Consider the following 22,316-nt stretch of genomic DNA (forward strand, 5'->3'; position numbering starts at 1 on the left):
TTAATATATTTTCTAAACCGTCTCTGTACTGTAGGTCTCACTCAAGCCCCCAGGAAGTGCGCCAGACTGATGAGAATATTCGTTGTGGCCAAACGGCGGTACTACACCTCCGTTAGGTTGCTGGGCCCGGAAACACTTTTTCCCATTGATTTACATTGGGAAAGAGTGGTCTGTAAATCTTTGGATAACCTACCCAGTATGAACGTCTGTATAGCCCTTATTAAAAACATTCGGTACTCAAGTTGTAAAATGTGCTAATAACATTATTCTGAGAGTTATTTTCCTCAGCATTATGAACGTGCATCTAACCCACGGGACCGCGCTGCCCGGCACGTTCGTAACTAATAGAACTCCTCGTGTACTTGTACAGCCAGCCAGTCATATGTTGGCATTAAGTGGGGTGCTGCTCTGATTGATATTACCTAGGTCTTCTTGAGCCATGCACTGTCTTGGGATCTTATCCATTGTATCTTTGTCTTATGATTTTTTACTAAAAGGGCAAAAGGCTAGACCTACTTTGGTTGAACTATGTAGCTGAGTCCCTGCTTTTGACAAATAGGTGTGCGATTTGACATGCCAGATTGACTAAAAATTGTAAATAGATAGATTCAACTTATGGTCATTACACAGTACAGGTACCATGTAACGAAACGGTTTCTCTTTGACCCATCCTAGTGTTAGGAGCTGCCATTATGTACGGCGCCCGGGGAGCAGTGTGGGGAACGGTGCCTTGCTCAGGGACACCTCGGTAGCACTTGGTCTTTCCGGGACTTGAACTGGTGACCTTCCAGTTGCCAAGCCAAGTCCCTATCGACTTCCCCACCACCGCCTCAATAAATATTGGTCATGTTGGTAGGATTGGGTAGGCGTGGTGTTACTTGTTGGTACGTGGGTGGGGGGGGGGCCCATGAGCGCTCAGTGCCCAGGGCCCCCTGGAGGTACTAATCCGGCCCTGCTTCTAGGTATCACAAACCTGTGCCATAAAGCTTAATGTCACCAGAAGTTATTACAAACACACACTTTTGGTTCTACAAATCAAAACGCTTGAAAAGTTACGCAAGAGGAGAAACACTAACTTCCTCATTTAAAACAGGAAATGTCTTGTGAAAAGGCTCATATTAGAACCAGGATTTCATCATCAATTCAACGGATATGTGTTTTGCTATAGCTTTTGATCTGACTAGCACAAAGGACACACCTGTGATGAGTTGATTGCACAGGTGCAGCAGATATAATGCTCGTTAGTCTCTGCTCTGTAAACCTCAGACATGACGGTGAGTTTTAGTCTTTGTTTGCTCTCTATCAAAAGCCTTATGTGGGCAGCACACACACACACACACACACACCCCTCTTAGAAACCATTAATACAGTCCATTTTCTAAGTGTACTTTACTTACCATCATCCAGACGGTTAGGGTGATACATGGAGATGAGTACTGAGCTTGTGACGGGTTGGAAAATGATAATTATTCATATCAACAAAACAGTAAGTCCCCTTCTGAGCCCTCTTCTTTGAACATAGATCACTGAACTACTTTATTTAGTTGATAATGATGGAATAAAGTAGTAAATGCCTCTACGCACCCTTTTTGCTAATGCACATATCAATATTACATTTTCGAACAGTACCAATATTGTTTTGCATGTTGAATTGCACCTGAATGCTATTTTAGCTAAAAGGTTTTTGGGTCTTGAAGAGTTTTTCCTTAAATTATACCTTCAATCTCTACAGTTTAATCAGCTGTGTGAGAATTTGGTGATTTCATGTCATGTAACGGTCACAACTCTTGCATTTAAACTCAAGATAACTTAATCTGAGTTTAAGAGTGGACATAACAAATCAATTTAGCTTCAGCTACGAGTGGGGTCCATGTTACTCCACAAGCTACAAAAACCCCAGTATGCTATATTAAATGGGATAAGTATTTACACAGCAGAGTTAACATTCACTACACTATTACAACAATGTTTCTCTTCAGAAAACCACGTCGGCCTCGAGTCCTTGACTGCGCTGACATCTCTGTGAAAAGCAGGTTTGTAGCGGCTGAAAGGAACAAAAAGCTCTGTGTGCGTCTCGTCTGCTTGAAAAGCTACAGTGTGACTTCAGGCAGACGATGTTGTTCGGGCCCTGCTAAATTCCCCGGGGCTGCCGAGCATGCAAACTGCTTTTCCTCACGCAGCGAGCCCATATATCACGCAATGACTTCATCACATGCATGCGGTCTGAGATGTATTGGGCTGTCAGGGGCAGGGAAACAGGGGCTGTCAGGTGGGAAATAAATGTCAGAGATGAAAGACGCATAAATGGGCTCCTTACGGCTGCACGGGGGACGTTTTTTCCTATAGTATCATGCATTTAAATTAGATTTAAGTCTCATTTGTAAAGCCGTAAGACTAGTTTCTCATATTTCTAAGTGGTCTCACAAATTAAAAGACAGTTTGCGGAATCAAACCATTAAATTATATCCATTTTGATTAAATGTTTATGAATAATTGGTCATAGGACAATGCAGCAATATCCGTGTAATAAAATATTTCGTTGACTTGACTTCACGTCTATAATAAGTATATTGTAATGACTAGCCAGATAGCATAGCTTAGCACAGACATCAATGCCTCATAAAACCACCGTTTAAACCTTAAGTACTATCTTCTTTCTGCATTCATAACGTTACAGTAGCTTCAAAGTATTTCCTGAAAAAAGGAAGTACATTTTCAGCTGTAATCAGGTTCAGCAAGTTCTGCTTTCTCGAGCTGGCTTTGCTTCTTCTTCTTCTTCTTCACCAGAGACAGAGTAGTGCAAGACGTAGATCAAATAACACTCTCAACACCCAGCCTCGTAAAAATGAAACGTCTGACATGTTGAGCGTTTGAGCGAAGGACATATTTTCTCAACTGGAAAAACCTGCTTTCTTGCCATTTGCCGCTTCCTTTGTTGCTCTTTTTTGTCTCCATACACTCTCTGTTAACACGCACGCACATTTAAACGGTGGTGTCCAGGCATGTCCTCCGAAGGCTTGTTGAAATGCATCTGGGAAATGTAGGACATAACTCTGAAAGGGTGGAGAAGAAGGGAAAGCACCGTACTGACTTACAACACAGAGCATTAACTCTCAAGGATAGCTGACCCTCACAAAGAACACGTCTCTTTAGCGATGCAGCGAGGGTCCAGACTAATGGTATTGGCCTGACCTACATACTGTAATAAGTCAGGAATCTGGTCTGAGCTGGCAGAAAACTAGTCTGAAGTCTGCAGTCCGCCCAGCGTCCCACAACGCCTCATTTCACTAAGCCATGTCGTACAAGTACGGGAGGTAAAGATCCATTGAGTGCAGATGTGCTGCGAGTGATTTCCGCCGTTTCCCCAAGGTTGAGTTCTTATGATTTCCAGATGAACTGTAGGAATGGAAACTTTTGGTGATTCAGAGTTAAATATCTCAGCTACCTTAGCATGTATTATATTGAAATTTCAAACAGGCATTCATGGTCCCCAGAGGATGAATCATGGTGACTTTGAGGATTATTGTACTTTTCTTCTAGCGCCACCATCAGGGCAAATTGTTCACCTATCCTGTGATATATTTAAACTTCTACATGATGTATTGGCACACACTTCGTAAGATATTAAAGACATTTTTGTTGCTTGATTAATTGTTGACACAACTTTTCGATGCATTGCCATCTGGTACAGGCATTCATGATTCCCAGAGGATGTCAAATATTTTTAAAAATCGAGCCCAAAACGTCCTACAGATATTCATTGCTGTCAGACGATGAATCTTACTTTCTCTGGTGATACGCTGACGTTACCTCTGGCACTAGGTTGAGGCTTTTGTTTTTAGACAAATAATCTTGGATACTTTTGGACAGTGTTGAGAAATGCATGTTCCTCACAGGCTTTAGAGATCTTCTAATTGTTCAAATGAAGCGCCGACATCAGGTCCAAACTTGTGCAATACTTCAATCCAAATACCTCCATAACTACCGTACTTTTCGGACTATAAACCGCGACTTTTTTCCCCATTTTTGACACATCAAATCACATCTACAGATCAAGACAAAGCGAATGGAAGTAGCCTACTCCCATACTCCTAGCGTGAAAATGTTTGTGAAAACGTGTGCAAAGTCTCCGAAAATCCTAAAAATAAGCTCATATTTGAATTCCCCATAAAAAAACAAATCATTCAGTAAAAACAAGAGCCCACTGATCATCTACTCTCTGAGACGATTCCAGGAATGTCTGGCTTGAGTTTCTACCACCAGGGAAAGTGGACAAAAGTGCCCGAGATCAGCCTCTTAATTTACCCAGGGCCTAGTGCTTGGCTTTGGGCATGAAAATTCAGGAAACTCCCCTGAGTATTTTATTAAATATCTGAACTTTGGAGAGGAGTTGGGGGACACACGACACATCAAATCACATCTACAGATCAAGACGAAGTGAATGGAAGTACTCCTAGCATGTACAAATGTTTGTGAAAAATGTGTGCAAAGTCGGAAAAAAAAACGGACGAATGATGCTAGCTAGCTGTGATGCTAGCTTTGCGGCTAGCGGTTAGTTGTTGTTGTTTGAAGTTGTTGCTATGGAAACAACATGACGGAGAAAAAATTAATATCTTCTACATATAATAACGAACAAAGTAAAGAATGAAGTGTCAGCTATGTTTAAATGTTCGGAATTTGACCATCATGGCCCTCTTGAGTTGCCGTAAAATATGACGGATGCGACGGAAATACACCCGAACATATCTGGTACCCCGAACACATCTGGTACCTACCGGGCTCCAGCCTTATTATACATCCATGGCTCCAGCAGGAAAAGCTGGAGGCCGGAAAAGAGTGAGACAGGTAGCGCGCCAAAGTGGAACCGAGAGACAGAACGAGAGCAAGACAGACGGACAATTTAGCTGCTGCAGCTTATATGCAGGTGCGCTTTCTAGTCCGAAAAGTACGGTAATGACATTCCCATCTATCTTAGTCATACTTTGTGTTTACTTCTTATTAGCAAACACTAATTACGGAGGTAACGGTCTGCCTGCGTGGTCACGTTAGCATTAAACTCAAAGGCTCGCTTCGTGCCGTCTCACAGAGCCGGCTGTAAAGCCTCAGTGTTTATTAAATACGTCCCTGACACAGACATGACTCACGGAGAAACACTGTACAGTGGTGGCATTTCAGTGAGAGAAATGTGACAAGAAGACACTCCTATCTTGCAGATGGAAAGGTTGAGCTCCATTGTCGCCTTTGGCAGCTCCGTCCCGAGAGACAAAAACGGTTTGAAGGAAAAAGACAATTGGAAAATGTTGTTGTCATTGTCTTTTGTTTTCACCAGTGCTATAATCTGACAGGTGACACACCGTGTGCTTTCGAAATGGAGCTTCACAGAATGCCATTCCTTATTGGACATTTTCACAGCATTATGAAACCGCTCTAATGCTAATTTGTCTCTGATTCGTGAAGGTCAAACCCACCGAAGTCTATTTCTCACTATCAATCAGGATTTCCCAGCATGTGATAAATAGTTTTAATATTAAACCAAATATCTTTATCCCCGCTTTCCGCTGCAAAACAGAATCAACATCTCCGTCTGTCTGCAGTAACACGCTTAGAGGGAGATGGACACTATTCATCACCATCTTATGTTGGAGCGGAGACGTTTTTTCCCCCCTGATTTAAGAAACAAACCGTTACGGAAAAAGCATCAACTCGATTGAGCGGGAATGATCATCCATCCCTCATCGCTTTGTATGTGCAATCCAGCGCCTGAAATTTAACCGGTCTCACCTCGCCACAGAAAATATCCTCTTTTAAAGGTCACCCATTGTGCTAAATCCACTCTTCATGTCTCTCCTACATCACCATGTGTCCCCTCTTCTTCATGTCTCTTCTACATCAACATGTGTCCCCTCTTCTTCATGTCTCTTCTACATCAACATGTGTCCCCTCTTCTTCGTGTCTCTTCTACATCAACATGTGTCCCCTCTTCTTCATGTCTCTTCTACATCAACATGTGTCCCCTCTTCTTCGTGTCTCTTCTACATCAACATGTGTCCCCTCTTCTTCATGTCTCTTCTACATCAACATGTGTCCCCTCTTCTCCATGTCTCTTCTACATCAACATGTGTCCCCTCTTCTTCATGTCTCTTCTACATCAACATGTGTCCCCTCTTCTTCATGTCTCTTCTACATCAACATGTGTCCCCTCTTCTTCATGTCTCTTCTACATCAACATGTGTCCCCTCTTCTTCATGTCTCTTCTACATCAACATGTGTCCCCTCTTCTTCATGTCTCTTCTACATCAACATGTGTCCCCTCTTCTTCATGTCTCTTCTACATCAACATGTGTCCCCTCTTCTTCATGTCTCTTCTACATCAACATGTGTCCCCTCTTCTTCATGTCTCTTCTACATCAACATGTGTCCCCTCTTCTTCATGTCTCTTCTACATCAACATGTGTCCCCTCTTCTTCATGTCTCTTCTACATCAACATGTGTCCCCTCTTCTTCATGTCTCTTCTACATCAACATGTGTCCCCTCTTCTCCATGTCTCTTCTACATCAACATGTGTCCCCTCTTCTTCATGTCTCTTCTACATCAACATGTGTCCCCTCTTCTTCATGTCTCTTCTACATCAACATGTGTCCCCTCTTCTCCATGTCTCTTCTACATCAACATGTGTCCCCTCTTCTTCATGTCTCTTCTACATCAACATGTGTCCCCTCTGTGGAAAGAGACTCTGAAAGTTTCAGGACAAAGATTCTCTCTCTTTTTGATCCATTTCTATAAAAACCTGAGCTGATCAGATTTTGGCCACTTTATGATGTCATAACGATGTTTTGTCTTGTGTAACCATTAGCCAATCAGCAACCAAGGTACCCCCCCACCTTAACCAAATATCTCTCAGAGGCCCGTGGGGAGGGGCTCCTTATTTTCATCTACACCACGTGTCAAACTCAAGGTGGATTTAATTTTGGCCCGCAGGATAATTTCTAATTCCTATTAGATCTGGCCCGCTGGTATATTGCACGCACACCCTCACTCCATCCTGAGGGTCTCCTCCGCTCAGAGCCTGAGCCCAAACATTGATGACCTTGCCCCCGAGATGAGACGCCAAGTGTCTGAGCTAGCATCACAGAGCAGCAACCTGAGTCTAATGGATGTGTCCTTCTGCACTTCCTCTCTCACGACAGCAGGGCATGTTTGCTTCTCTTTGAGGGGATAGTTTGTTGAAGCTGCTGTCGGCCTGTGGGAAAATGTATTCATAAGAAATGACTCAGGAAAAGCTGCAGATAGAGCCATAAGAAATGAATGCAACTGATTATTTAATGTTGTTTTTATAGGCAATCATTGAAGCTTTGTTAGTTCCAGGTTTAATATGTGCAATAAGTTCATTTCAGTAAGTTTTGCAACAAACATTGAACCAGTCCGGACCTCGACTAGTACCCATTTATTAATTTTGGCCCACTGTGTATTTGAATTTGACACCCGTGCGCTAACAGACAGAGAATCAGCGCTTTTGAAACGGGGCTGAAACAGAGGGGATTATGGGTAATGCTGCAATGATCTGTTTGGTGTTTCAGACAATCAGAGACATGTTTTGTATATAACTGAGAGCTATAATATATTGAGGAAAAACAGTATAGGTGACCTTTAAGATCTCTAAAATGTAAATGCAGGCTTCTCTAAGTTGTGTAAGCAGCCGGTAACCTCCACCCCCCCCCCCCCTTAGTTTACCATTATCCCGCAAGACCAGCTGGGACGGACACAGACTGCGAGCGTGGAGATCAATAGGTCTAAACTGGTGCTGCATTGTTTCCTCACAATCCTCCTGCTCAAACAATCCGTCATGCACAGCTGTAAAGTAGAGACACGCCGAAAGACAAAACAATGGGTGTATTTTTACAGAAGAAAACCCTTGTGCTGGATTGAAGGTCTTGAGAAAGGAGGATGAAGAGAAGGACGTGTTCCCCGTGGCTCAGAGGCGTGCAGACGGCTTGAGTTTAACGACACGGCTTTGGTTCATTATGAATGAACTGCTGCAGCGTGGGGAAATGTGGCTTCATCGAAGATGCTGACACACAGCGCGAGGTAAACAGCGCGAGGTACCGGTGCAGCGCCTGGTGTGCAAGAACCACACAATGCTTCAGATTTACGAGGCGAAAAACGGGAATCAACGTCTGAAATGTGCTTCTTGCATTGTAAACATTATTACACTGTAAAAAATAGTCCTTTGTAGAAAAGACAGACGAAAATACGGATTTAACATAATCTTCGTTTAAAGTGCCACAAAACCTACAGTGTTTCTCTGTGACATTAAATATTCATGACCAAATAAGCAACAATCAAAGTAAGAGTTTAAGTTCATATATTATGTATAAGACTTTGAGCTAAGCCAAATAAGACGGTAGCGTTTCCCCTTAATGAATTTAGCAAAGGCAGGCTTTTGTTTGGATGTTATTTTCACTTTAACACGTTAAAAACAACTATTGCTCATTTCAACTAATGAGTGGACTTTGTACTTGTAGTCGAAACATCTTTTTGTAATACAGATTAACATTTCTTTTCTTTGGCTCTCCTCCATGGGGGGTTGTGTTTGCTCAGGACTGTGGGAACAACAGGAACCTTTTCTCATGCGTCTCGGTTGAGTCTGCCAAATCACCAGAAAAGTTCCGGACTCATGTTTTGTCGGCTACAGTTTAGTTTTGCCCCGTTTTGACGATAAAACTACGTTAAATACTTGATTTTTTCCCCCCCACGAGATCTTTATCTTCCGGTGAACTGGATTCCCTCGTGTTCCTCCTCTCCGCTCCATATGTCTGATGCTCACCGTCCAGACCGCTGACCTCCTGCTCCTCTGCTCCATCTGCTCTTTCTGGTCAGGGGCCAAACCCAACACATGTCTGAGCATGTTGTCAGGAGCGAGGTCCGCTTAGACTCTAATGTATCTTCTTCACACATCAGTCAACACCGTGCATGCTACAGTGAGCTGCAGCCGGTAATCCACTGGGGACAAACCATTTATTTGTTGTGCAATAAGACGATTTCACATCTGAATCCAGGGCCGGACTGGGACAATAAGTCAGGCCGGGAATTATACACCCAGCCAGGCCACTACCAGTTTTTTGTGCCATTTTGCTGGATTTATTTGTCAATGTTTACAGCGTTGCTGCCCGTAGTGATAGCCCTCTAAATCTACTACCCAAAAATAAACATATGGACATGGGTTACTATTTAAAAAAATGTGCAAATCTATTTAGGAACCTATGTGAACATATTTTAAGTAAGGGTGGACCTTAAATCCTATAGGGGGGTCCGGGGGCATGCTCCCCCGGTAAGATTTTTTTTTTTAGATGTTGGACTTAAATGCATCAATCTGGTGCATTTTGAGGGGTAAATAAAGAGACTACACCCATATGAAACATAACTGTATACATTTAAATAATCATAAAATCATAAACACATGGCCATAACCAATAACATCCCATATCCAATATGAAAAAACATTGAAACTTGTTTATTTATTTGTTTTTGGTTCATTTATAGTTGTGAGTTTGTCTGTGCTCCTGAACCAGCCTCTCCTGTCTCCCTCTCCTCCCCCTGCTCCTCTTTGAGGCAGAAGCAAAGACTAGTTTTACTGTAGCTCTCAACAAGTTTTAATAGTTTATCTTACCTTTTTTCACCTAGTTAACGTTTTTCTTTTTTATTATTCATGCATATTTTACTAATCACTCCCCCCTCAAATGGAAATATGTGTTTACATAAATGGTGACCAAACCGTTTGAGACCCACAGAGATAACTTAGACTCAAGTTAACTATCTAAACACTCAGAGAGTCCTTTACCTCAACCTGATCTGTAGTTATCAGTCTCTCAGTCTGACTGGAGAGGACTCTCCAACCACCTTGTTGTTGAAAAAGCTCCTGATATCTGTTAGCGCAGCCAGCTAGCACCAGATGCTAACAACAACAATACATGTAACCGGTGCGCACGCTTTATCTCACTCGCTCGCGCCACACATACACTAACACACACACCCTCCCGAGCTTGAATGACACAAAGAGACCAATCAAGGGCATTAGTATGATCTGTATGAAAGTGGCCATGTGGGCAGGCCACATAATGTAGACAGCCAGTCACCCTCTGTGCGGCAGAGTCAGACCCACATTTGCGCAGCGTTGCGTTCACAATATATACATTAAAAAAAAATCCTCAGGCCAGCAGGCCACTTAACAGGCCAGGCCATCGGGAAACCTCCCGGTCCTCCCGATGGCCAGTCCGGGCCTGTCTGAATCCATATCAATTTGAACACGTTGCAATTTTACTTTAAAAGTAGGACATAAGCTCGATGTTGATTATATCAAAATTACAGTTTTGATCAAACCCTAATTTACTTTATTAGCCGTCTTTCCATCTGCTTTTCAAGCGCACCAAGTGGACGTCCCAGCTTTAAGCTTTGACCTAAAGCGACTCGACACAAAAGTCGTTCTTAAAATGTCCACTTTTGATCCACACAGTCTTTAGATTGCCGTGAAATGTTATACAAGCATTCATGGTTCCCAGAGGACATTTGCTGATCAAGTGCTAGCATGTAGGACCCCCACTCCAAGGTTGAATATTAAAGAAACTATGTTAATAAGTAAAATATGAAATCATTAAAGTATGTTTTAGAGCCCTTTTCATTCTGTTTAAGTATACCTCAGTTTACCTCAATTTCGCCTCCAATGCCAGGAGAAGCTTTTGATTACAAAACTTCTACTTTCAAAGTTATTACCAGACTCTCCTCTTGAACACCGATGTAAACAAGATTAACTCAGATGTTTGTACAGCATCTTTTTCATTATCCAGACAAATATGTATTTTAAGGTTCTGCCAGCAAAGCAATCTACGCCGTCTCCTCTCCATATTCTAACCTCAGACATCACCACTTCCTGTCTGGCAGAAACCCGCTCTCTTGGGTCGCGACCAATCAAAATGCATGCTTTTCTCAATGCGGCATTATTTACCAGTTAATTTCCAGTATCTCCATTAGCCGAAGACCCCCTAACGATGAGAGAAGCTGCGGTAAAATCACTTTGTGAGAGAGACAGAGAGTGTCACCCCCCTCCTGCTGAGTGTGGTTCCTTCTTAAAAACAAAACGCTCCCACCTGCCTGATTAGCATGAGTCCCAACACCCATCAACGCCCCACAGCCCAAACCCCCCCACTGCGACGCCGAGCCGCTCATCAGCTCGCGCGCTGCAGAACCCCCGCTGCGTGTTTGTTTTGCTGAGCTGTAACTCAATTTGCTTCTGAGTATTGTTTCCTTTCTTGGACATTGTTCGGTCCTGATGAGCTGGGAACGTGTGAAGATCTTATTCTGTTAGATAAAAGAAAAGTGTTTGCTTCGCTTACCTCGCCCCGTGTGAGCTGTGGACAGAAATAAATACGCAAATCACGCTTTCATGAGATTAAAGTGTATAAATAACTCACATCTGACACTTCAGATCATCTTCCTCATCAAACATGTCTCAATTTGATACCTCTCCTTTCTCAGGCTATTATTCGGATGCATTATCTCAGCTCAGAGCCTCTCAAAATGTTTTTGGATAAGGGAGGGGAGACACACACACACACACACACACACACACACACACACACACACCCACGCACACTTATACTTTTATGGGTAATAGCCGATAGAGAGGGGGAGAGGAGCCCCTCTGTGGGTGGAGATCATTAGCATAACTGTTTACTAAGCCGATCAACCTCCCGCAAGGTCAGATAGGAACCAATCAGGTGCCAGTATCTCAATCACTTAGATGTATTGCCATGGTAACACGGTCTTTTGTTCATCATACATGACGAGAGAGTGGAAATTGTCATAATTTCCCAGTAGGTGAGACTGTAATGCCGTTCAAATGGAACATATCAGTGTTTGCTTTCAAATAAGTATAAGTTACTTTCACTAGTCACTAATGCTGACGTCAATTAATGGGCATATGTTGCTTTAAAAGGACAATATATGAGGCCTTCGCAGACTGCCAAGTAAAAAAACATTCCTTACATTAAAATTGTTGGAAACATTTGAGATGAAAAGCTAACCAACATACTCTACGTAACCAAAAGTCTTGTTGTTTTAAGACATTTCAATCTAGAGAGGAAACATATTGTACATTTAATAAACAAATCATGTACGGCAAATACTTCTAAATACTTGCAATTGATATTTGTCCTGAATGCATTGCAGTTTGAAGGGTCAAAGGGTAAACTCTGCCTCGACTCTCGCCTGATAGATAACGTCTTTTCAGCCTTTCAAAATGAAACTACCAAGGTCAGGTGGACACACACACACACACACACGCTGGAGACCTCTGGATTCAAACTGTGTGTGGAGATTAGAGGTGGGTCCATCGGGCTGTGCAGACCTTCCTTATCAGCTGTTTGCAGCCGACCGACTCTCTGCATATCAGTCATCTTCTGAGCGAAGCCAAAGATTGAGGATGGATCACAGATGGAAGGAGCCACAGCGGCAACACTATTATTAGAAACATGATGAGAAACATTCACATGCACGCTAGCAGAAGTGAGGGGAGACCAGAGAGCATCTTAAAGGGGCCCTTTTTCCATTTCCTGTGTTTTAAAGGGTTTGTAAACGGTCTGCAAGGCTAACGACATCACTATGTAACACTCATGCTTCTATTGGCTACAATCCTACATTATAGGCTAAGGGGCGGGACATCTCATCTCAACCAATCAGAGCAGACTGGGCTCTGGTTTCAGACAGAGGGTGACAAGAGGTGCTGCAGCACAGGCAGCGTGAGGAGACATGTCCCAGGAGAGACACTAATTACAAATATGAACTTGGCTTAAAGGTGGGGGGGGGTAGTTTTGGAGAAACCAGCTCGAGTGCGGTAGAATTTGAAAATGCGTCCTCACAGAGCCCCGCCTCCAACACACACGAACGCGCACATGACCCATGAGGGAACGAGGTAAGTTTGTGCACAGATGGAAGGCTTTTCGAGGAGTCGACTGGCTTTCTGACAAGTAATTCAAGGTTCCTGTTTTCCCGTCGGCACTAAAGCGTGCCAGCCGCTCCATTATTTTCTCGCAGCAATCATCAGAGAATAATTTGTGACAAAGACTTTCTAAGCCAACATAAGGCATGTAGATTTATCCTGCTATGTAATTCAGGATGGATTATGTGCGCTGGAATGTAATGTAATGTAATTGTGCAGACGGACAGAGGTATGGCCTCACTGCAGCCTTTAGTTAGTAGATGTTAAGCATTTGACACATGAATAAAGTGGTGTATCTCTGGTCGTAGAAGATCTGCCGTTCTCTCGGCACGCTGAGTGTAAACAGCCTTTCAGTCCAGAGTACCTCCTAACAGAGGAATCCGGCTCAGCTGCAGCTTTTGTCCCCGAGGTCCTCGACAGCCAGAAGCAATTAAACCTCGGCGAGGTTATGGATGACTCAAAGTCCCCGTGAGGTGGGGGCCCGGAAAGCGAAACTAAATTAAACAAGGGGAACAGTGTAGCTCCGCTGTCCTTCTGCAGATTCTGAGGAAAGCTCTCGGGGTTTCCCCACCATCTGGAAAAGCAACGAAGAATCCCAACGGTGTTTTACAGCATCGTGTAATCAGGTGAAAAACACCTGAAAGATTATGGAAACCACGACAGATGTGGACAGTTTCTCATGATTACATTTCAGTGATGGATATGGACAATGATGGGAAATGGCCTCCACCCATAAGAGCAACAAGAGAAACCTCAAGTGAAACATTCCTCCATCCCAAGACCCTCCAACAATGGCTGAGCTGCAGACTCACTCCCCCCAGGCCACGAAGAAGGCATGTCGGTGTGTTTCTTATGAAGATGCTGACTTTATATTCCACTTCTTTTGGCTGCCACACATTGTCTTCAAGAATCTGCAAAACATGCCTTTCTGAGGCGAATGCTGCACGAAACCGACAGGAAGGAAGAAAAGCAGGACCGATAATGGACGTCTGCTGCTGCGTGGGTTAACCTGAGTGTTCAAAAAGCAGTTTACTGAAGTCACATTGCGACTAAACTCCTTTCATTTCCAGCACTTATCTCCCGTTTCCAATTGCAGCTGCCAGGATGTGAAATTGCCTCGCGCTGCTTTAATGTGCGACACTCAAAGACGTCCCTTTGGAGGGTTCTTAATGGTCCCGTTAGGTACAAAGATACGTCTTTGTGGTGTTGCATTGTTTGTGTCTTTTGCTGAATGTGGGTTTACGTATTAAAATGCACTCCTGTCCTTTAAAGGATCAATGATTGTCTAAGATAACAAGGAGATGTAGTGGAAAGGAAAGGAGAGAAGTAGGAAATCCACTTGAAATTCAGATTCGCTTTGACTTCATGCAAAACGTTCGAAAGCTGAGAATAACGTGTCTGTTGTGTGCATGAGCATAGTTGTTGTTTCAGTCCGGATGTGAAGGCTTTTGTTCTGAAGAGTTGGCAGTCGACGTGTTCACATAATACCCCACACGTTGAACTGCTTTAATAAATGACTATTCAAGATCGTGTTCTGCTTCCTCCGGTGTCACTGTGGACGTTTTTGTCCATATGGGTCATTTTTCGACTACGCACATTCGAGACGAAAATGTCCACTGCGAAAGACTTTGATAAAAACATTATATTAAAAGGTTTTTTTCACAACTTGTTTGGGTTCAATCTTTAAAGCAACTTCCGCCCTAATAGAAAACACCAAGAATGTAATCATGTTCAGGATTTTAACCCTTTAACTGCCATTTTGAAAACATGAAACAGCTGTTTTTCTTCATGATGAAAACAGAGAAAAGTAGTTATTTCCATGTGATACAGATCTGGGGACTGGCTCTTTTTTATCACAGTCTTGGATATGTCAAAGATTAGCAACAAAATAGAACATTAGTAACCAAAACGATGGCACTGAAAACATTTGCGAAGGACTATCTTTCTATACTATACTACATGCAGCATGCACAAAATACACCTCGGAGGAATGTCTCCCAAAACACCACAAAGCCACCTCAGCATGATTAATAATGGATCAAAGACAGCATGTAACCCCCGCAGTCATCCGCTCCTCATTGATCCAGGAGAAGCATTCGCTGCACACGGACCCCTGGAACACGACCTTGAGGATTTGATTTAAAATAAAACATCATAAATCACATTCAGCATTAAGTCCACTGAATATCGGAGGGTCGTGACATGTCATGCAACGCATTACATTAACAAGCTGCAGGACTGCTTTGGATTCTTTGATTTCTTTCCTACACTGTGAACACGATACAGTCCGTGTGTCCTCGATCCTCTCCACCTGAACGATCCACCGTGGCATTACGTGCATTACATTTTGTAAAGACGTTTGGCTTCCAATTATTTATTTATTTAGAGTCTATTCGGTCTTTCATTATCATGTGCTTGTTTTAATAAGTGAAACTGAATGTATTTAAGTAAGAAATCAATATATATGTTGTGTTTTAGTTCAGATGTGGCCAAGCATTTCATCTTAAGCATCCTCCCCCCCGACAAAGTGCATACTCTGTTATTAAAATGTTCCCAAATGTGAAATGACGTTATTTGAGTGTTCAGATTGATTCAGCCTCTGTATGAAACTCAAAGCAAAGCCAAGCTGTTATCTAAATGGATATTAGATTCATCTGAAGTATTGTATGACACACACACACACACACACACACACACACACACACACACACACACAAGTTCTCCAAGGACCTCCAAGTTGTCCCCATAAGGGAGGCGAGTCCCCACACGTGACTGTGTAGACAGATGTACGTCGCCACAAGTATAGTAATGCTAGGCCACACACACACCCCCCCCCCCCCCACACACACACACACACACGCATGCACGCACACACACACACACACACACACACACACACACACACACAACACACACACACACACACCACACACACACACACACACACACACACACAGAGGAATCGATACAGCTTCTTCCTCCGACCATCTCCTGTCTGAGATTTGACCGCATCCTGCCCAGACACACCTAATCTTTTATCGTAGCTTATGATCAATACTTCATTACGTATCTATTGTCTATAATAACATCTTCATTAAACTATAATCTGAAGAGCATTAGCACTTATAGCTCACAATCACGACGGCATGTATTGCACCGCACAGTGTTAAATCCGCCTCTGGAAGTGATGTATGTGGGTAAGCTGATAAATAATGCACCTAACAAAAAGTCTCTACTAAAATATTGAAAGAGTATTGGCCTCCATCTCTTTGTCTTCTGATGTGCCGTTATACTTTAAAAACAAGCGCTCCTTCTCTCACATAGCTGATGTTTGATTTCTCCACCCAGTCCCACTCATTGAGCAGGTGTGCTTTCCCCCACAGGTGCAAAGGGGAAATAAGGAAGGGGGAATTGTTTGCTTTGAGACAGACGAGGACAGAGAGAGGCCTGGCAGCTCACCACAGCGGGAATCAAGAGGCGTTTAACTATTTAATACTTTATAATAATAATAATTCTCTTTTGTCCCGTGTAAACTGGATATGGAGCAGGAACACTGAGACAAGGGGACTCTGGGGACCGTGCTGTCTTCTCCACGACTGCAGGTGAGCTTGAGGATGCGTTTCTTCTTCGCTTGGATTATATGTTGACATTTGACTTGGAGTCTTTCTCGGAGTTGGACAGCTCTTGAGTATCTCCGTGACATTTCCATTTCCATAGTTCTTTTAGTTGGTGTTGTTGCCTTTGGTTGGTCCGGATACAAAGAGGTCAGTGATGCGCTTCTTCAATGCTTGGCCTTTTCAAATGGACTTTTGGCGTCAGACAATTCTTGTGGACTGTGAAATTGACATTTTTCCAGTTGTTTTTGTTTGTGTTGTTGTTTCTTTTGGTTACTAAGAGGAACCCAAATATCAGTCCCTCTGTTCTAGCCCTTTAACACTTTACATTACATTTAGCTGACGCTTTTATCCAAAGCGACTTACAATAAGTGCATTCGACCAGGAAGACACAACCTTGAAGAAAACAGAATCATAAAGTACATCAGGTTTCATAGAGCCAAGTATTTCAAGTGCTACTCAGCTGGCTTTAGAGAAGCCAGTCCTTTATTAGTATATAAGTGCTTTGTTAGCAGTTCTTTGTTAATAGTTCTATCGCTCGAAGTGGAGTCGAGAGAGATGAGTTTTCAGTCTGGAAGGTGTGTGAGCTTTCTGCGGTCCTGATTTCAATGGGGATCTCATTCCACCATCTTGGAGCCAGGATAGCAAACCCACGTGTTTCTGCTGATGGGAACTTGAGTCCCCCTCGCAGCGAGGGTGCAGCGAGCCGTTTGGCTGATGCAGAGCGGAGTGCACGTGCTGGGGTGTACGGTGTAACCATGTCCTGGATGTAGGAAGAGCCAGATCCATTCGCAGCATGGTACGCAAGCACCAGGGTCTTGAAGTGGATTCTAGTACTTTAGTTGTACTCGGTTTAAAAGTCAAGCTGATTGCTATAACGTCCCTCGAGTGATGTCCAGTAGCAAGTAGCACTTCTAGGAGCCCGTCTCTGATTGGACCCCGCACTAGTAAACATGATAAATAGTGACGGCACTATACCTCATTGTAAATGCATATGAATTATTCACATGATTAGGACAATGCTTCCTGCAGACCCTGATTGTCTCTTAATGTTAGCACGGAGCACTTCTAGCATCTCTACGGACTGGAAGTATAACTGGAGCACTGCTGTGTCTCTTTACCCTTTGACCTCTCGATGGCACTTTGCAGCAGTGTGTCGTGAAGCGACTCTTTTTCTGTGAACTGACTTCACCTCCTCTGCAGGAAGTCGCCTCTTTCCTCCTCTCCCCTTTCGTCCTTCCTTCCTCTCAGCTGGGATTGAAACTGGCCGGGTTCAAAGGGGAAACAGTACGAGGGCCGGTCTCTCTAAACATCCTGGACGCTGACTTCCCTTTCAAAATGCTTCTGATTGTTCCGTTTGACTCTGGCAGTGACAACATATACGTTTATATTATAATAACCTCACTCTGGGATGTTTCATATCTGCACAATGTGGTTTTTGCATACCTCAGAATGTTAAACCCTTATTTCAACCCGTGCATTTTGAATCAATGTCGCTCTTTCTTCCTTTTTGAATATGAAATCTTAACATTGTAGACGTAGATTTGTATTACATAGAGCAGGGGTTCTCAAAGTTTTGATGAGTGAGGGCCAATTTAGGTACCCAATATTGGATTGAGGGCCGCCCAAGAAAAAACGGAACACAAAATAATTCCAAAACAAATCCTTTCTTTCTTGTACTAACCAATTATACATGCAGTATACATTAAGAACTTGCAGAGGACACGACGTTGGGTTATCTACAGACGGTGACTAGCTAGAATCGCTAGCTAACTCCCATTTCTGATTCTGATCACTTACAACAGATTTTCCGCTTAACCGCAACTCGCGAGATGCCTAGTTGCCATGCAACCAGTAGTCTAGCAAACTTTCCACAAGCTGTCATTCATAATTTAGGAATGACAACCCAGGGGGCGCAGTTTTACCATTCTTAAATTCCATTCTAATTCTTTCTAGATACAACCATGGAGGATTAAAATACAACGCATGCATTTCAGCGAGTCACATTAACTATCGCGGGCCGCTAGAAACATTTCCGAGGGCCGCCATTGGCCCACGGACCGCACTTTGAGAACCCCTGACATAGATGCATTGCACTAAAACATAATACTCTAAAACAACAAGACATTTGACTGGAAATGTGTATTTTAAGATATTTTTAAAACCATTTTGACATGTTATAATGTATAATTTCACATATAAAAACTGTCAGATCTCTTTGATGTGATTTCATTGTAGATGAAACTGAGTGGTAAGGCTACATGCTACATGCTACATGCTACATGCTACATGTGAACAAGTCACGAATAAGATGCATTTCCCACGACGAAACTGATATCCTAAAACAGCGAACAAGTCAACACCAAATGAAGCGTTATCGGGATAAGTTACTGCAATTGACCTAAACTAACTTGCTTATAAAAACTATTGTAAGAGAGATAAGTTAGTGACAACAACAACAACAAAGATATCTGCTACTGAAAAAAGACAACTGTCAGGAATTCACATGAATAATACACATTAAGAAACAATGTCTTCCATATACTGAAGCATTTGAAAAGAAGCTTGTGAGGCTTTGTGGAAGTGGAACATGAGATACTTGTCAAAGGTATTGCAGCTTAACAACTCAGGTGACGTGTGCCAAAGTAAACAAAGATCCATCCTCACACTGAACGGCAACAACATGGAAGACCAATTAACAAACGGCTGCAAGAGGCATTTGTAAACAACATGTATTCAGTGTTTGCTGCTGGAAGGATGTTTAGGTTGTTGGGTTCAAAGCGAGGTGACGTCGAACGTTTCATTGAGAACTTCGGGGGGTATTTTGAGTGTTAATTCGACAGCATTGCATAACATGTAAACCCCCCCTACGTGCTGCTGCTGCTGGTAGGAAGGTTTCCTGTCAGCCGGGCGGCTTTGATCTCGCTCCAGGTTTGACACATTAGTTATCTCCTGTGTGTTTTCCACTTGCTTCCTACACGCTGTGGAGTGGGGAGGATGTGAGGATGTGAAAGCCAGAGGACGGCAGTGGGAGTCTTTTTGCAGAGGCTTAGCGAGAGAAACGTCGTCTTTCAAGTAAACCTCGATAGAGCGACGACGAGCGAACTTAATAATAAGCAGAAGGACAGTATAGTACAGTAACTTTATTGTGAGTACATTCACTCATTTTAAATTCTATATATTTGTACCCATGAAATAACCGGTGCTTCTTTCCATACTTTTCCATATCTCTCTCAGTGAGCTGCTTTGTTTTTACAGCAGCCAGGACAAGAAGACACATCCTGGCGTAGTGCGAGCCCCGTTGATAACACGTGTGTGTGTCCTTCACTGTAAACACAGATATGTCTTTTGCATTTTGAAGCCAGGGTGATTGTCGCCTATTTAACGAAAGAAATCTATATCGGGAATCAGGTAAACGTGTCTGTGAACTGGACCCAAAGCGGTGTTCTGCTCAGTAACTGTTTGCGTGTAGAAATAGTCCTCGTGTGCTTTTGAGAAACTCTGAGCAGCTTGATCACTTAAACCTGAAACCCTGAAGTGACTCACTGAAGCTCGCGGAGCACACACACGACAGCGAGTTGTTGTGACTCCACTCTGAGACGATTTGTCCGCGCTGGTGGGGACCCAGATATGTCATATCTGTGATGTGTTTTATAAAAGACTTATCTTTTCAAAATGTGAAGCTGCAGACTTTTTACTCCAGTGGCTGAGCTATTTCCCCATTTCATAGATTTGCTTGTCAGATTGTGTAAACATGACATCCTGCTCTCCACACACACACACACACACACACACACACACACACACACACACACACACACACACACACACACACACACACACACACACACACACACACACACACACACACACACACACACACACACACACACACACACACACACACACACACACACTTTGCCCTTTGGTTATTGCACACAATGTCATTGGAAGGGCCTGAAATGTCAGTGTGTGTGTGTGTGTGTGTGTGTGTGTGTGTGTGTGTGTGTGTGTGTGTGTGTGTGTGTGTGTGTGTGTGTGTGTGTGTGTGTGTGTGTGTGTGTGTGTGTCTTCATGTGAGGACAGATTTACTCGATGGAAAGCGTGTTTACAACCTCCCCTTCGCAGTACAAACATAATTATGGGTCTGAGAGGAGGAATGCAGTATGTGGTGGAGGTTCTTGTTGCTCTTCTTTTTTGTATTACATAATGTTTTGGTTTGTAAGGCCATCTCAAATAAGCACCTTTGCCCCGAAAGAGAAACGGTTTTCCCTCAACCTTTAATATTAAACCTTAATTTAACTCTCAGCCACCCTTCAGCATACCGAGCATATAACGTCGCCTGATGTGTGATGAACAGGTTGTGCATGGGTTACATGTGTGCTACTGTCAGTTCTCTTGTATTTCTGCTAGATAAAGCATATTGTATCTATATTGAATTGCGTCTTTATGGTTTTTATGGGATTTACTTCATAGAGTAGCAAGAGACTCATCCTTTTTTATGAGGCCCTTTGATGCTCCTTGGGTTTTCCCTTTCCTGTAGTGTGTTATATAAGTTGTTGTGCATGTATAATAATTAGCATATCATTGTCCAGTGAGGACTTATCTCCTAGGTGTCAGGGTTTGAGTGTCTAGTTGTGGGGTTATTTTGCTTTTCTGTTCTCCCTGTCATGTCTTCCTCCTTGTTTCTTGTCTGGTCCTTCTCCCTCTCTTTTCTGGCCCGACTAAATCGTGGTTCTAGGGCCAGGAACAACCAGGCTGAGTCGGGCTGAGTATGCTAAACTAGAGAGAGAATCGCTGGCCAGGGGCTACAACTACAACAAGATGAACATATTAGACCGTGATTTAATTGTAATACACGTTTCTAAATGATGAAGTAACAACACACTGATACCGGTTAGTAAAAACCATGAGTTAATGCTTTGAAAAGTCTGCAGACAGACGGCAGAGAAACACCCTTTAAAATACGTGTTTTCTAAATGGAGATCAGCTAAGCTAACGTTATATATGCTCCGACCGTCCACACTCACAGCAACGACCTACAGACATAAATAAAGCAGCGACTGTATTCTCCATGACACAGGCAGTCTCTGGTTTGTACTTGTTTAACTTCTGTCTAGTTTCTGAACAGATATGAGGAGCTGTGAGCTCTGAGGGCTAAGAGCTAACGGCTGTGTTGTTTTTTGGGGCGCTCATTGGAGATGACGTCACGTCTCCGCCTACACTGCGTTACTATGGTAACTACCCCAGTTCCTAAACTGTAATGGAAGCGCAGCATTAAAGTGCCGGGCCTAATCAAACCGAGCGAGGCCTGCAGTGGAAACGCGCCAATTGTCTGATTGTGTTCACCTGTGGCCCTTGTGTTTCTCCTCCTCTGCCCGGCTGTTTCTCGTCTCGATTACCCCTCCCTGTATTTAGTCTCGTCTCTTCCTGTGTTCGGTGTCGGTTCATTGTTTGTTTGTCCTCCCTCCAGGGGCCTATACTACGAAGCTGGTTCAACCTAACCTGGATATGTTTGAGTTAGCCGGTTGGCCTAATCCAAAACATACGCGCTCTCGCTAAACTGTACTACGACGCTGGTTATCAAGTGGATCGCTCAAGCCAGCCGTGTCCTATCTAGTTAGGGGCGCGTTCAAATGAAAGGGGTGGTATCTGGAGCATTCGACCAATCACAGACATGGAGAAGCGTACTGACAGCGCAGCGTCATAC

The sequence above is a fragment of the Pseudochaenichthys georgianus genome, chromosome 2 (genome assembly GCF_902827115.2).
Source record: "Pseudochaenichthys georgianus chromosome 2, fPseGeo1.2, whole genome shotgun sequence".
NCBI lineage: Eukaryota > Metazoa > Chordata > Actinopteri > Perciformes > Channichthyidae > Pseudochaenichthys > Pseudochaenichthys georgianus.